This window comes from Terrapene carolina, unplaced genomic scaffold (genome assembly GCF_002925995.2).
Source record: "Terrapene carolina triunguis isolate 2854851 unplaced genomic scaffold, T_m_triunguis-2.0 Scaffold89, whole genome shotgun sequence".
In the NCBI taxonomy this organism is placed as follows: Eukaryota; Metazoa; Chordata; order Testudines; family Emydidae; genus Terrapene; species Terrapene triunguis.
This window is the reverse complement of record NW_020664440.1, coordinates 6,106,144-6,119,959: the sequence shown is the minus strand read 5'-3', so window position 1 is coordinate 6,119,959 and position 13,816 is coordinate 6,106,144. Positions and strand designations below refer to the sequence as shown.

Sequence of the window (13,816 nt, the reverse complement as noted above, 5' to 3'; positions counted from 1 at the left end):
TTTTTTTTTTTTTTGCTTGGGGTGGCAGAAATGCTGGAGCCGGCCCTGACTAAGAGCCTCTAGGTACATCAAGTCCCCCCACATTCCCCCAGCTTAAGAACCTAAGCTCTAGTCTGAGTTCCAATGTCCAAGCACCATCTACACAGCTCTTCTTAGCGTGCTAGTGAGAGAGCTCCGCTAGCACGGGTCAGTGAACTCAGTTGCTTGTTCCCAGATGCAGTGTAGACACTGCCGCCGAGGCTGCCCTGTGCGTGACACTGCCGGTGAGTGTTCTTGGCATGAGGTGATACTGAATTGGGCCCTCTGATTACAGCAGAGCCGTCATACTCAATAACGCTATTGTCTGCCTAAAAGGATGTGCTTCGTTTGCAAGAACTGTCCGCAACGGGGAGAATGAAAACACAACAAATAAAGACTAAGGGCCTTGATCCAGTGCCCACTGAAGTCATTGGAAGGACAGTCATTGACAAACAGCTTTGGATCAAGCCCTAAATGGACAACTTCGCTTGGAGATAAGAGTTGAAGGCAGGGCTACAGTTATTCCCAACACAGATGCACACCTCATCTCTTCAAGCCAGGTCATCTGCATCAGAAAGAAAGAAGAGATTCATTCTGCCCTTCATACTGGACCAAAATCTGCCCCATCCCCCACACACAGCCCCATTTGCTTCAATGCTTTGCAGGGTCTTCACAGAAACGAATCCACTGTTTTTAAGTGACTTCAAAGGAGAGAGCACTTGAAGTCTCAATATAAACCATCTCCATGGAAGGTCAAGTTAAGAGTCCCAGCAAAACATAATGAATCATGTTTCTGTTGTACAAGCTGCCTTCACAATCTGAAAGTTATTAACCGTATCTTCATTATAGTAAAATATGCTATGTGAGATTAGTAGGTACACATCAAAAAATATGTATTACATCCTTTAAAACAAAATATACGTTAAGAATTTCATTGTTAAGAGCTGCAAAGATAGGAGTCACACACTACTAACCATTGCTTCAAAACCTGAATGAAATCACAACTATAACAAAGATTAACCAAGTCTGGTTATAAGATGCAAATAGTGAAGGAGCCTATGGAATCCCTTTATACAGCCTTAGATCAGTTCCTAAATATTCCTACATTATTTCTTGCCAAAGCAGTTTTCATCCTTGTGGATAAAAGGGAAAAATAGCCCAATACATGACTGATTTCCACCCCCAAACAATTCTCAGCACCTTGGTTAAATTCACACCATAAAAAGTACCTATCTACCTTCTTTCTAGCTAGATGCATATGTCTAAGATTTCCATGGGGGCCCGCACCTCTATTTGAAAATTTTTAGGGGGTCCGCAAATGAAAAAAGGTTGAAAACCACTGTCTTAGATACAAGTAACCATTTCCAATGTGTTTCTAGTGTTTATTGGATGAACACTGATTTCATTTTTTGTGTAATGAGGGTGTTTTATTCATGTTTACTGATTAAAAGCTAAAATCAGTACCCTGTATACAATGTATATGTCATATAATTTTTCTTCTTCTTTTTCCTTTATGCTGCTTTTCCTGGTGAGGATCGCGGCGGCAGCATGGCGAGTAGGGAGGACCAGATCTCCTTTTCCTCCACAGCAGGTTCCAGAGCTCCCAGGCCAGCCGGGAGATATATCCCTCTGTTATTATTAATCTCTATATGTTACAGTCCCTTTAATTGAATGATGTGTTATATGGACTCCACTTCATGTATTATTCAGTTAAAGGAACCGTGTGTAGATAATTAAGGTTTCTAGCTTTATGCCCTAATCCTGCAGTAGGATCCGTGTAAGCAGCCCTTTGTGCTCCACTGAAATTAATGAGTGGACCTGGGGATAAGAGAGAGACACTGGAGCTAATTCAGCCCTGATGTAAGCAGACAAAACTCTTACTGAAGCACCACTGACGAGCTGTTTTGCTTACATCAGTGCTGAATTTGTCCCAAAGCGTCGTGCAATTCAGTAGAGAGAGTGAGCCACTGTCAAAGATCCTGCGAAAGGCACCAACCCTTTGAAACTGGTCTGCAGCCAAAGAGGACATGAGCCTTAAATTTTTCAATTTTACAAAATGTTCATGTCTCATCATGCAAACCTAATTATGCAACTGGGAAAAATGTGGCTCCAATTACACTCTCCTGCAAGCTTACATTAGGGCTTTGTAAAAGAGTGGACTGTTCCAAAGAGTACTAGGGCTCATAAAGGCCTTTATGGCTTCTCCTATGCCTTATATCAATCTGTTAACTCTGTCTTCTGTTAGAATAATAATTGAAGTCCTGGGATGGGAAGACAGTATTATGTCATATGCAAGAATGCCCTCCCATATTTTCTATTCTGATTTCTATCGTCGGCAGCAGCGATCCCTCGAGGTTGAGGATGATCTTTCACAAGTTTTATTTTTCATGGGTCCTTTAGTGACTGAGGAGTCCGATTCTTGAGCACAGGCTTGATGGCAGACATTGCAGGTGGTGTTGGAAGACAGGGTTGGGCTGCGATTGCTGCCTGACAGTTGTCTTTCCTTTCTTTTCTGGCATTTTTCTGTGATTTTCCTCAAAAGTGGACGTTCCCTCCCTGATGCGTCGTTGCCAGTTATCCCTATCCTGGGCTGCTGTCTCCCAGTGTGTGCTGTCGATGCCACATCTCATGATGTTTATCTTGAAGGTGTCTTTAAAGTGTTTCTTTTGGCCTCCCCGTTTCCTTTCTCCTTTGGCGAGTTGGGCGTACAGCAGTTGTTTTGGTAAGCGTACATCAGGGATGTGCTCACATTGCTTGTTCTACCTCAGCTGGTGCTGGATAATCAGGGCCTCAACACTGAAGATGTTGGTCTCTGTGAGGACACTGACATTAGTGCGATGATCCTCCCACTTTACGTTGAGGACCTTCCAAAGAAAGTGCTGGTGCTGGCGTTCCAGGTTTTTCAGGTGTTTTCTGTAGGTCACCCAAGTCTCTCAGCCATTGAGGAGAGTTGGGATTACCACCGCTTTATAAACTAAACGTCTACTGTGTGTTCTGATGTTGTGATTGTTGAACACCCGGTGAGACAGTCTGCCAAAGGCAAGGCTGGCACAGCAAATTCTGTGCTGAATCTCGACGTCTATGTCTGCCCTCTGTGACAGATGGCTGCCAAGATAGGCAAAAAATTCTACATTTTCCAGTTCTTCTTTGTCGATATAGATCTTCCTTGCTGGGTCTGATGATTGACTGGAGACTGGCAGGTGGAGAACTTTTGTTTTGATGATGTTCAGAGTTAGCCCTAGGCTTTTGTAAGCTTCAGAGAAGCAATTAAGGGCTGTTCGAAGATCCTCCTTTGAGCGTACAACTACAACACTGTCATCTGTGCACTGGAGTTCAGTTATTGTTGCCAATATTACTTTAGTTCGGGCACGGAGATGAGAAAGGTTGAAGAGGTTGCCATCAGTCTGAAATTGGATGCCAATCCCCTGTGGTAGATGGTCTTGGGTTAGTGTTTTCATAGCTGCTAAGAAAATGGAGAAAAGCGTGGGTGCCTGTACACAGCCTTGTTTTACAACAGTTCAGATGACAAAGGGCTCAGAGATAGAGCCACTGCACAGGATGGAGGCAGTCATCTGGTCATGGAGAAGTCTTACAATGGTGATAAATTTGCTTGGGCAGCCAAACTTTGACATGATTTTAAACAGAGCCTCACGATTGACAGAGTTGAGGGCTTTGGTCAGATCGATAAAGGCCATATTCAGCTCCTGGTGTCCTCATACCTCTGAGATCCGAAGATGGTAGTATCCTTCCTAAAGATAACAAATCTATCAAAGAGCACTGGAAGGAATGTGACCAAAAGCTTCTAAATCGAGAAACAACTGTGACTGACGATACCATCGACTCCATCCCTCAGCACCCAATCTGGGAAACTCTTGCTAACCCACCAACACCTGAAGAGGTCTGCAAAGCAATTAAACAAATGAAGAACAATAAAGCACCAGGTCCTGATGGCATTCCAGCTGAGGTACTGAAAGTGGGGGGAGAAACACTGACTAACGAATATCAGAGGGGTAGCCGTGTTAGTCTGGATCTGTAAAAAGCGACAAAGAGTCCTGTGGCACCTTATAGACTAACAGACGTATTGGAGCATAAGCTTTCTAACGAGTTTCACTTGCTGCTCCTCAAAATCTGGTGCACTGAAGAAATTCCTGCTGACTTACGTAATGCTAACATCGTCACCATTTTCAAAAAGGGAGACAGGCCGACTGTGGCAACTATCGAGGCATTGTCCTCCTCTCCATCGCTGGGAAGATTCTTGCTAGAATCTTACTGAATCGTCTGCTCCCTCTTGCAGAGGAAGTACTGCCAGAGTCCCCGTGCGGCTTCAGACTATCACGAGGCACCACCGACATGATCTTCGCAGCCAGGCATATTTTGTCTGGTTTCTATACTACCAATGTACCTAAGTGCCTTCTGTTAAGTGACAAGATTAGCATATTTAATTCTGGTTTTTCCTTCTGTCTCTCTTCCTCTCCCCAAGGGGAAAATTGGGTGTAGATTTTTTGAAAATAGCTGATTTCTGTGTGCTGTGCTGAGAGTTTTTCTTAGGCCGGGTCTACACTTACCGGGCGTTCGACACACTGCGATTGATTCATCGGCGGTCAATTTCGCGGGTCTTCGACCGCCGATTGCTCAACATCGCATAGTGTGGACTCTGTGTTAAGTAGATCTAAGTACATCAACTTCAGCTACATTCTTCACATAGCTGAAGTTGCGTAACTTAGATCGATCTCCCCCCATAGTGTAGACAAGGCCTGAGTGAAGGCAGGTCAAAGTGTACCTTCTACAGGAATACAAGGAGAGGGGTTTGTGGTGGTTCCCACATCCTTTGAGAGTTCATTCCAGCCCCCAAGAAAGCTCTGTCTCCTGCCCAAGCAAATTATGAGTTACTATCAGGAGCCTCGTTCTTAATCTTATTTCCATCTATTGATGCATGCCACAAGATTTCATCTTCAGTGAATTGCTTTATAGCAGGCCTATGTGACCTTCAATGATCTGGCTTCATCTTTATGATCAGTGTTATCATAACCAGATTAATTTGTGTATTTGTACTGATATATGAGTGCAATCTCAGTGGTGACACCGGTCACGCAGATAGCACTGTTGTCAGATGCTACCGGTAGGGTGCTCTGCTTTCTCCAATGCTGATATCACTCGGCTGCGTGCGTGTGTTCCCTCTGTGTGCTGTCCCAGCTCTGCGCAGATAGCTGACACAGCAAACCCGACGAGAACCCCCAATAACCAGAGTCTAGTAAGATGCAAAGTCATGTCGACTAGGTTTATTGCGACCTTGGACACAATTGCAGTTCCCCGTAGATTACTTAGTCTACCGGGCATACTACTAATAGGTGCCTCTTGGCAATGGACCCGGCTCAGTTAGTGGCGGGACTTTCCACTACCCCCTCGGCCGGACAAAGATATCCACTCAGGGATGCATTCTTATACACAGATACAAACAAGTTACACATCACTCCTGACGTATTGAGGTGCAACCCCTCTACGCAGCAAGGTACAACCCCTCTACGTAGTAAGGTGCCGCCTCTCACCTTGTACATGTTGGTTTGAACAAAACAACACTATCCATCATATTCCCCTTTTGGTCCTGTCATTGGGATGGGTCAGCCTGTTCCTTGTTGTGTGTGGAATGTACAAGTATGCGAATGTTCTGATATCTGGTGTTCAGTACCTTTTAGGTATGTCTCTTTTTGCAGCATCAGCCCTTTCCTTGCCAGCTTCTGTGAGCAGGGCCTGCCTCTGGCTCACAGCTTAACTTTGCTTTATGTTAGCAAAGTCTTGACCATTACTTTAGTTCAGGCCTTAGGCCTCATACCGGGCCTCTGATACCAAGGTTTATATCTCAGGGCCTCCTCTTACTACAAGCACCACTGAGATTCTGGCACGTTAGCATTAATTACCATTTCTTTTTGTAGCAGCCATGGGGTGGGATTTCCAAAGGCACCTAAGCAAGTTGAAAATCCCATACAAATTATTTCTGCTTGAATAGTTAGGGCCTCGTCCTGCACCCACCGAAGCCAGTCAGAGATCTGCCATCGACTTGAATGGAGCAGGCTTGAGAAAGCTGCGAGGGGAGATGGTATTTCATACACTATCATCACTCTCCAGAAACACCCCTGCTCCGTGGCTAGCACATCTCTGTCACGTGCCGCATATTACACGTCTGTGCTCAGCGTCGCACACAAACCTAGCTGATTTTTGCAACTATGAAAAGCACAGAAAAATACACCCCCACCCACTCCAATGTCTTTTCATGAGCAATATTGCACCCACCGGCCCAAATGCACCTCACTAGTTCCAATATACCTACATTTCCCCCCACTACCTTCCAGATGGGGTCACTTCCATGCTGGCAATCCAAAAAATGTTACATACGTAAATCTTCCCCTGAAATATTCTGGGGAGCTTCAGAAAACATCAAACAGCTCAAAACAGTGGAATGGAATTAGGAGCAGCTAGCAAAGAAGCCAGTACCCTAGCTACAGAAAAAGGCAACATGATTATTGCTTCGCTTGAGGCTACAGCAAAAATTAAATCTGTGACAACATCTTTGGGAACTGCCGGAGTTGAAAGGCAGGACCTGTCATTTACAAGCTATTTAGAGTGCATGAATGGAATAAAGATACGGAATATTACCACGCGGAAACCAATTACAACAGCAGTGTGCATCGTTCAGACCCCAAGCCCATATTCCTTGCGGATACCTGCATGGCCAAATGTGCAGGAGCCGTAGGCTTCCTGTCCTGCAGTCTGTACTAAATCATCCCAATTTCTTGTAAGTAGGAAAGAATGTGGGGCTAAAATGAGCCTCTGTGATTTTTGCCTCTTAATTAATAGAACTGGGAAGGACAGGGCACGAGAAACAGCTGGCATATCTCTACAATACACTCATAAAGCTGCCACTTACTTGCCTTGACCTTGCAGAAGAAACAATGCAAGCACTGACAGATCCTCTGAAAAGTCTCAGAAATGAGGAAAAAGCCTTTGAGGTCTATTCAGCAGCTGTTGAGTGTGTCACCAATAAAGTGCATAGCTTTCAAAACCAAAAACACCTGAGATCCATCATTTTTAGCTCAGTGCCTAACAAAGAAAGGGTGATCACCTGGTATCTTCTAATGAGGAAATAGGAGATAAAGCTGAATACTGTAGCCTCTTATTAGACCAAAATATATTACGTGCGGTAGATTGCCTGACATGGGGAATAGACATCAAGATTTTTGCAATGGATATTTTGCTGATAAAAATGAATGAACATTTCTCCCCCGCCCCCAGCTTAGTGAGCGAGGCAGCCAATTATATGACCCAGGAAAGAGCTTCCTTCTTGATGAACTTTCAGTCTCTGTGAATTTCATTAATCATCTGTCACCAGGGAAAAGAAGTGGGCCAGTAGAGGACATTCAGAGATGGACCTGCTTCCCCTCTCTCTTCTGTTGGAATTACCCCAGTATTACTCCATTATATTCAGCGGGGCTTCTCCTGATTTGTCCCCATGTAAGTGAGAGGGGAATTGGATTTGAACACTGCACAGTATTCCCTATGTTAAACCATTCAGAGCAATCATTATTGTAGCTCCAACATGTAGTGGTCAGAGCATTTAGTGCTGCTGGAGGATACTGGAAAGTGATTCAAGTACCACCACTTGGGTCTGTTCTTTGCTGGTTCCTTCCTGTGAAACAACGGAGAAATGGATCCAGTTGAGGTGATTAAGAGATTTGCAAGATTTACAGTAAAAACTAATGTGAAGGCTCAGAAACGGAGATATGCGTTAACTGTTTTCCATTCCAGAGTCCTTATGCCATGGGGGGGTTAGGGTTGTGCACTAGCAAGATGTCCTGTCCTCCAGAAAACCTTATGGACTGGGGAACAGTGGTCTATACTAAGCATTCCCTAAAGGACTATGGGAATAATGTCCACCCACCACACCTGGAAGACCGATAGACTATAAAGCACTATACTTAGCCCATATAAATCACACCAGTTTAATGCCTGGCCTGCTTAAAAGATCTATTTTCTCATATCTGTGTCAGGTTTCCATTCATCGCTTGCTTGTACATAAAAGGCCGTGTCAAAGAATCAGATTTTAGTGGCAGCAAAATACAGTAACTTGCCTACGGGAAATAAACGCAGGCACCTTCTCATTTGTTATGTTGTCCAATTACTTTTCACCTTGAGCTTTGAGTTTTCAAAAATGAAAGTGACTCTTTAAAAGGAGTCTGTAAAAATCCACATAAAAGAACTAAATGACCTGGAAGCCCAAAATCCAGGCTACTCCTGAGAAGGAAGAAGACCCAAATTATAGTTGCACTAACAAATACTCCTTTGGTGTTATCCACCACTGTGCAAAGGGCTTACTCAAGATCTGTCCCTTGTCAACACTGGATTAATTAGCATGTATGAATATTTATTGTTAAATAAATGAGCAGAAGAGTGACACACGCGGTAGCAGCTCTGACAATTAATAAGACACTGGTGTCAGCCACCATTCACTCTGGGTAAGAAAGGTGTTCGTGTGATAAACCTGGATTGAGACAATAAAATCATCTCTTTTAAAAGCTGGAGCAAATGTTATGGAGCTGGTAAATTTTAATGACATTAACATTATCCAGTGTTGTGATGCTAATTTGTGTGCCATACTTGTGAGATATAGAAGGGTGGAGTCTCTCACCTCTTATCAGTCTGCCACTCAATGTAAAAAAGAGGAGCCAGCGTTGAAGCAACAAAGGATCCTCGCTCTGATCTACTGGATTTATGGTTTTACATTTTAATTTCCAGGATACACGTCCTACGTGCATAGGTTCAGATGGCATGTTGAAAAGCTTTGGGCCCATTTGCAAAAAATGTCTAAAGTTAGGCTCCTAAATTCATGTTTAGGCACCCCAATAAGTGCACCTCAATACTTGCAGGAACACCGAACATGCAACAGTTTTAATTGACTTCAGTGGGTGCTGCTTAGCAATTCTGAAAAATCAGACTGCTCATTAGGATGCTCACATATTGACTTGACAGCCTAGCTTTAGACTCTCAGTTTTAGAAAATCTTGGCCTGCCTTTTTTGTGAATTTCCCCCCCGAATCTTTGCTGAAATTTTGACATAAATATATCCCTCTCATTATCTGTCTCCGTCCAATGTCTAAATGCAGAAAGCTAGTTTGCTAAACCATCGTGACACCCATTTCCTGACCTCAGAAGGCTTTGGTTTACATCCTGCTTGAGTCTACAAGGAAGTTTTCTTCATGCATGTTTATAAGGGTTCTTTGTCTACAGTCACAGTACTATATAATTTGGCCTGAATAAGCAGAGGCTGGTAGGTCCTGTTCAAGACACACCTAGAGCTAGAATAGTTGTAATTTGGCTAGTCACCACAAATTGGGGGGGGGGTGGGCATGGATCAGCATTCACGTCACACTCCCTGTCAATACCCGGCCCAAGCCAGGGAAGCTAATGATCCAACCACCGGACCAAATTTGGTGATGAATCCCGGTCACGTGCCACCTAAGGCACGTTGTGCATACGCTAAGAAGACCACTAATTGTGTTAGTAAAGCTTTGGGATCTCTAGCAGATCTTTCTTGTCCACATTTGGCATCATCTGTCTAATGGCAACCCATGTGGCTGCAATTGCATCACCAGGATGAAATTCATACTGTACAGATTTAATACAATAAGATTTAATACATTGGCTTTAAAATTTACTTTTTTGAACAGATTGTAACTTACCACAATACCTAATCCATCACTCCAAAGGGTTAACAAAAAACCCTTTAATTTTTTCCTTACTAGCACATAGTATTCTCCTTTTTTGTTAAGTCTGTCACAACTCTGTTCCTACTGTCTGGTAACCTTGCTAGCTGCACTGAAGGACAAAATGATAAAGCTTTGTGACGACGGAAGACCAAAAACACCAAAATATTTCACCTGAATCCATGGTGCTATTATTTGCTGTTAACTAGAATGGGGCTATTTAAAAAAAATAAAAAATGAAGTACACAGGTGGTGACCTTGTAGGGCTTGAGTGGTTTGTGATGCTCAGTAGACGTGTACGAATTTACTGAGCTCCATCAATGACAGAGCCAAAATCATTATTTGCATGGATTCTCAATATAAATCAACATTATAACGAAAATCCTTTCCTGGGATCCTTTCCCACCTCAACTTGGTGGGAAGGCTTATGTACCCCAACAATCCAGAGAGCTATGCTGGTGGGAGTTTTAGTTCCTGGTAGGGCCACCCATGCCGGACAGGGTAAAAGGCAGGGACCAAAGGAATCAGGTCCTCCACACTTCCCACGACCTAGCCTTGTCACAGCGTCATAGGGTATGTCTACACAGCAGAGTGTCAGATCCTGGGTCAACTGACTTGGGCTTACGCTGGGAATCTAAAAATGGCAGTGTAGCTGTTCCTGCTCAGGCTGGAGCCTGGGCTCTGAGACTCAACCCCTCCCCGAGTTTTAGAGCCCGAGCTCCAGCCTAAGCCTGAACGTTTACACTGCTATTTTTCACCCCGCAGCACCAGCCCGTGAGCCCAAGTCAGTTGAGCCGGGCACTGAGACTTGCTTCCGCTGGTATTTTTTTGCTGTGTAGACGTACCCATTGAGTTTAAGGCCAGAAGGGATACTACATCATCTAGTCCAGGGGTCGGCAACCTACGGCACGCGTGCCAAACACGGTACGCGAGCCGATTCTGAGTGGCACGCTGCCTGCCCGGTGAGAGGAGGAGGAGAGGCGGAGGGGCCGGAAAGCACCACGTTGGGGGAAGAAGCGGGGGAGGGGGGAGCTTGGCTGCCGCAGGACCAAGCTTCTGCCTCCTGCCTCCGCAGGGGAGAGTGGGGGGGAGTCCCGGCCCCCTGCCCCACTCAGCCCCCCCGCCCACCGCTCTCCCTCCTCAAGGGAGCCTTTCCAGCATACAGCACAATAGACAGGGATGACGAAGCCTTGTTCATTCCCTACAGGCCATCTGATGTCACAGGAAGGATTCAGATTATAATGAAGCTATATATTTAACAGTCAGGGTTCTTGTTCTTACAGCAAGTTAAGGACTTAGTGGTAGATTTTTAAAGTATCTAGGTGTCTAATTCCCAATGAAATCAATAGGAGTTAGTTAGGTGTCTAAATGCCTTTAAAATCTGTCCCTTAGTGCCTCATCCTTACAACACTTACATAGATGCTTCTCTTTATTTATGGGAGTAGAGCCATTGAACTCAATGGGTGTAAAGTGAAGTGCGTGTTTAAGTGCTGGCAGGATTAGGACCTTAGATCCTGGGAAGTAAAACATGACCTATAAATGCTAAATGGAATCAAGGTCCAGAAAAAACTACTCAGTACGAAAAGGCAACAGAATTAAGAGTCATGAGAACAATACTGTATAATGATTATTTATAATTATTTCTATTGCTGTGGGACTTAGGAGCCCCAGTCACGGACCAGGACCCCGTTGTGATAGGTGCTGTACAAACATTGAACAAAAAGATCATCCCTGATCCGGACAGTTTACATCTCAGTAGAACTACATGTTTTTTTCCCCAGCAACTGGCATTTGAGGCTGGCCTGTAGCTACCTTCTCATCATTCCAGTCCCTCCCTAGACATCGCATCTTCAGAGATGGCCACAAGAAGCGAGGCAATAATTACCGTTATTTTTACATATACGATACCAAAAAATCTGTCATTGAACCAGCACTATGTAATTGAACACATCTCTAGTGAATCACCAGGTGATGATATTCCTGTAAATACTGACCTTTCTTCTCTCAGCCACTCCCCACTCCACGCTGTTGTTACCCTCAACTTGATACTAAATGTCTAAACCTAGTGCTTGATTCTCCATCACGTCCCTCTTTTGCCAGAATTTACAACTGCCCGAAGTGAGTGCAAATTATTAGTAGTATTACGGTGGCGCCAAAAGACTCCGTAACTCACTGTGCTAAACCTGTGGTGAGGCAGTCCCTGCAAACACACAGATATGGCAGACAGAGGGCACCAGGGGAAACAGAGGCACAAATTGGCAGGGCCAGGAACAGAAGCCAGGTGCAGGACCATGGAGAATCAATCCCATTGATTATAAACTGCTCAGCGCAGGGGCCATGCATTTCTTTTTGCTGATGTAGAGCACCGGGTCTGGCTTAATCATAATTAGTCTTGGCAGAATTTGATTTTTATTTGTTTATAACAGAGAATATCAATGTTCATTGTTAAGCATTTTTTCCAATTTTTATCGATTTCAAGTTTCATGGTTGCGCAAAATTGTGGATTTTAAGTATTTTTTTTAATTATCAATTTAAAAATTTTCACACTTGTAGGAAATTATGGGCAGGGTGAAACAGTAACGATTTAATGACAGTAGACATTCAGTTTCAAAAAGTTTTAGCCTTATAATCATTCAAACACAGGTTGTCAACATCCCATGTAAAAATATATAGTAAATATTCTTAAATCAAACTCTAATAAATTCTCAAACAGCGTTTTTCTTACTTTGCCTGTCTGTAAATTTCTATGATCATGGATGGAAATATTTTTTCCATCGATTTGGATGTGCTCGGTGAAACTGACGTTTACCAACATTTACTGATTTCACAAACAACTCTAATTCACGTCTATCAGTGACAGTATTGGGGCGGGGAGGGGAAAGATTGGCGATAGGCCAGATAAGAAATAGGCATTACAAGCATGTAACAGTGAGTACCAAACAGCTGAGTGCTAATGCTGCCCAGGGATTAGAGTCATCGATATACTCTGAAGTGGTGGTTTTGGCCAAGATCCTCAAAGGTATTAACTGCCTAATTCATAGGCACTTTGTATCTATTTAGACTAAGTTATATAGAACCCTGGGCCCCAATCCTGAACCCACTAGTATTTTTACTAACATGAGTGGTCCCATTGGTTTCCCATGAGTAGAATTTCTGGGGATTGGTCCTGCTTTGAGCAGGGGGTTGGACTAGATGACCTCCTGAGGTCCCTTCCAACCCTGATATTCTATGATCTATGATCTAATTACACGCATAAGCATTTGCAGAATTAGCACAGTGAACTGTTTCTGGGAAAGGCAATGCAAGAGTTGCAGCACTTACTGCTGCAGCTGTCTGACCTCAATGACACTAGACTAAACATGCTGGTAACAGACCCCCGCCTGAGCAGAATGCCTGCTAAAATAATTGCAGTTTGGAGGAAATATTTCTTGAACTGGACCACGTACCATGTGTTTCTCCCTTTGAACAGATCTGCATTTAAGTGGGGAGTTGAAAAGAGAGATGAAAATACCCATATGCAGTAGGGTCATTGTAAAATGTTACCAAGCAGCGTGATCTAATGGATAAGCTTGTTGTAACCTGATGTGCCGAGTGTCCCTGAGCAAGTAACATACCCTTTCTGGTTTTCCATCGGTAATGAGGAAAATACTATTTACCTTTGGCATAGGGGTGTCCTGAGGATTGATATTTGTACAGTGATTTGAAAGGTCTACGGCCCATTAAAGCCGATGGAATGATTTCAATGACTCTTGAATCAGGCCTAAAGTTACCTTTGCGCCTGACCCCACAGCCCTCATTTCATTGGGAGTTCCGTCTGAGTTTGCAGAATCAAGCCCATTATCCATAAGGCCTTATGTAGTTGCATGTCCGTTCTATACCCATCATTGTAATTTATAGTATTAGCAGCATAATACAATGGAACTATAAAATTCTGGATTAAAATGTGCAAGGTCAATTGTTGACTTTCAGCTTCCCAAGTCCAATACAAGCCCAGCCTTGCTGTTGGTAGCAGATGCTGTATTAAGCGTTTACAAGCTTTGTGAG

At 43.8% G+C, this 13,816-nt stretch overlaps 1 protein-coding gene across 4 annotated transcripts in view; it reads right to left on the bottom strand.

Annotated features, from left to right (window-relative positions):
• Positions 1 to 13,816, bottom strand: part of LOC112110977 (monocarboxylate transporter 2-like) — a 48,605-nt gene that overhangs the window by 17,698 nt on the left and 17,091 nt on the right. The window lies entirely within an intron of this gene.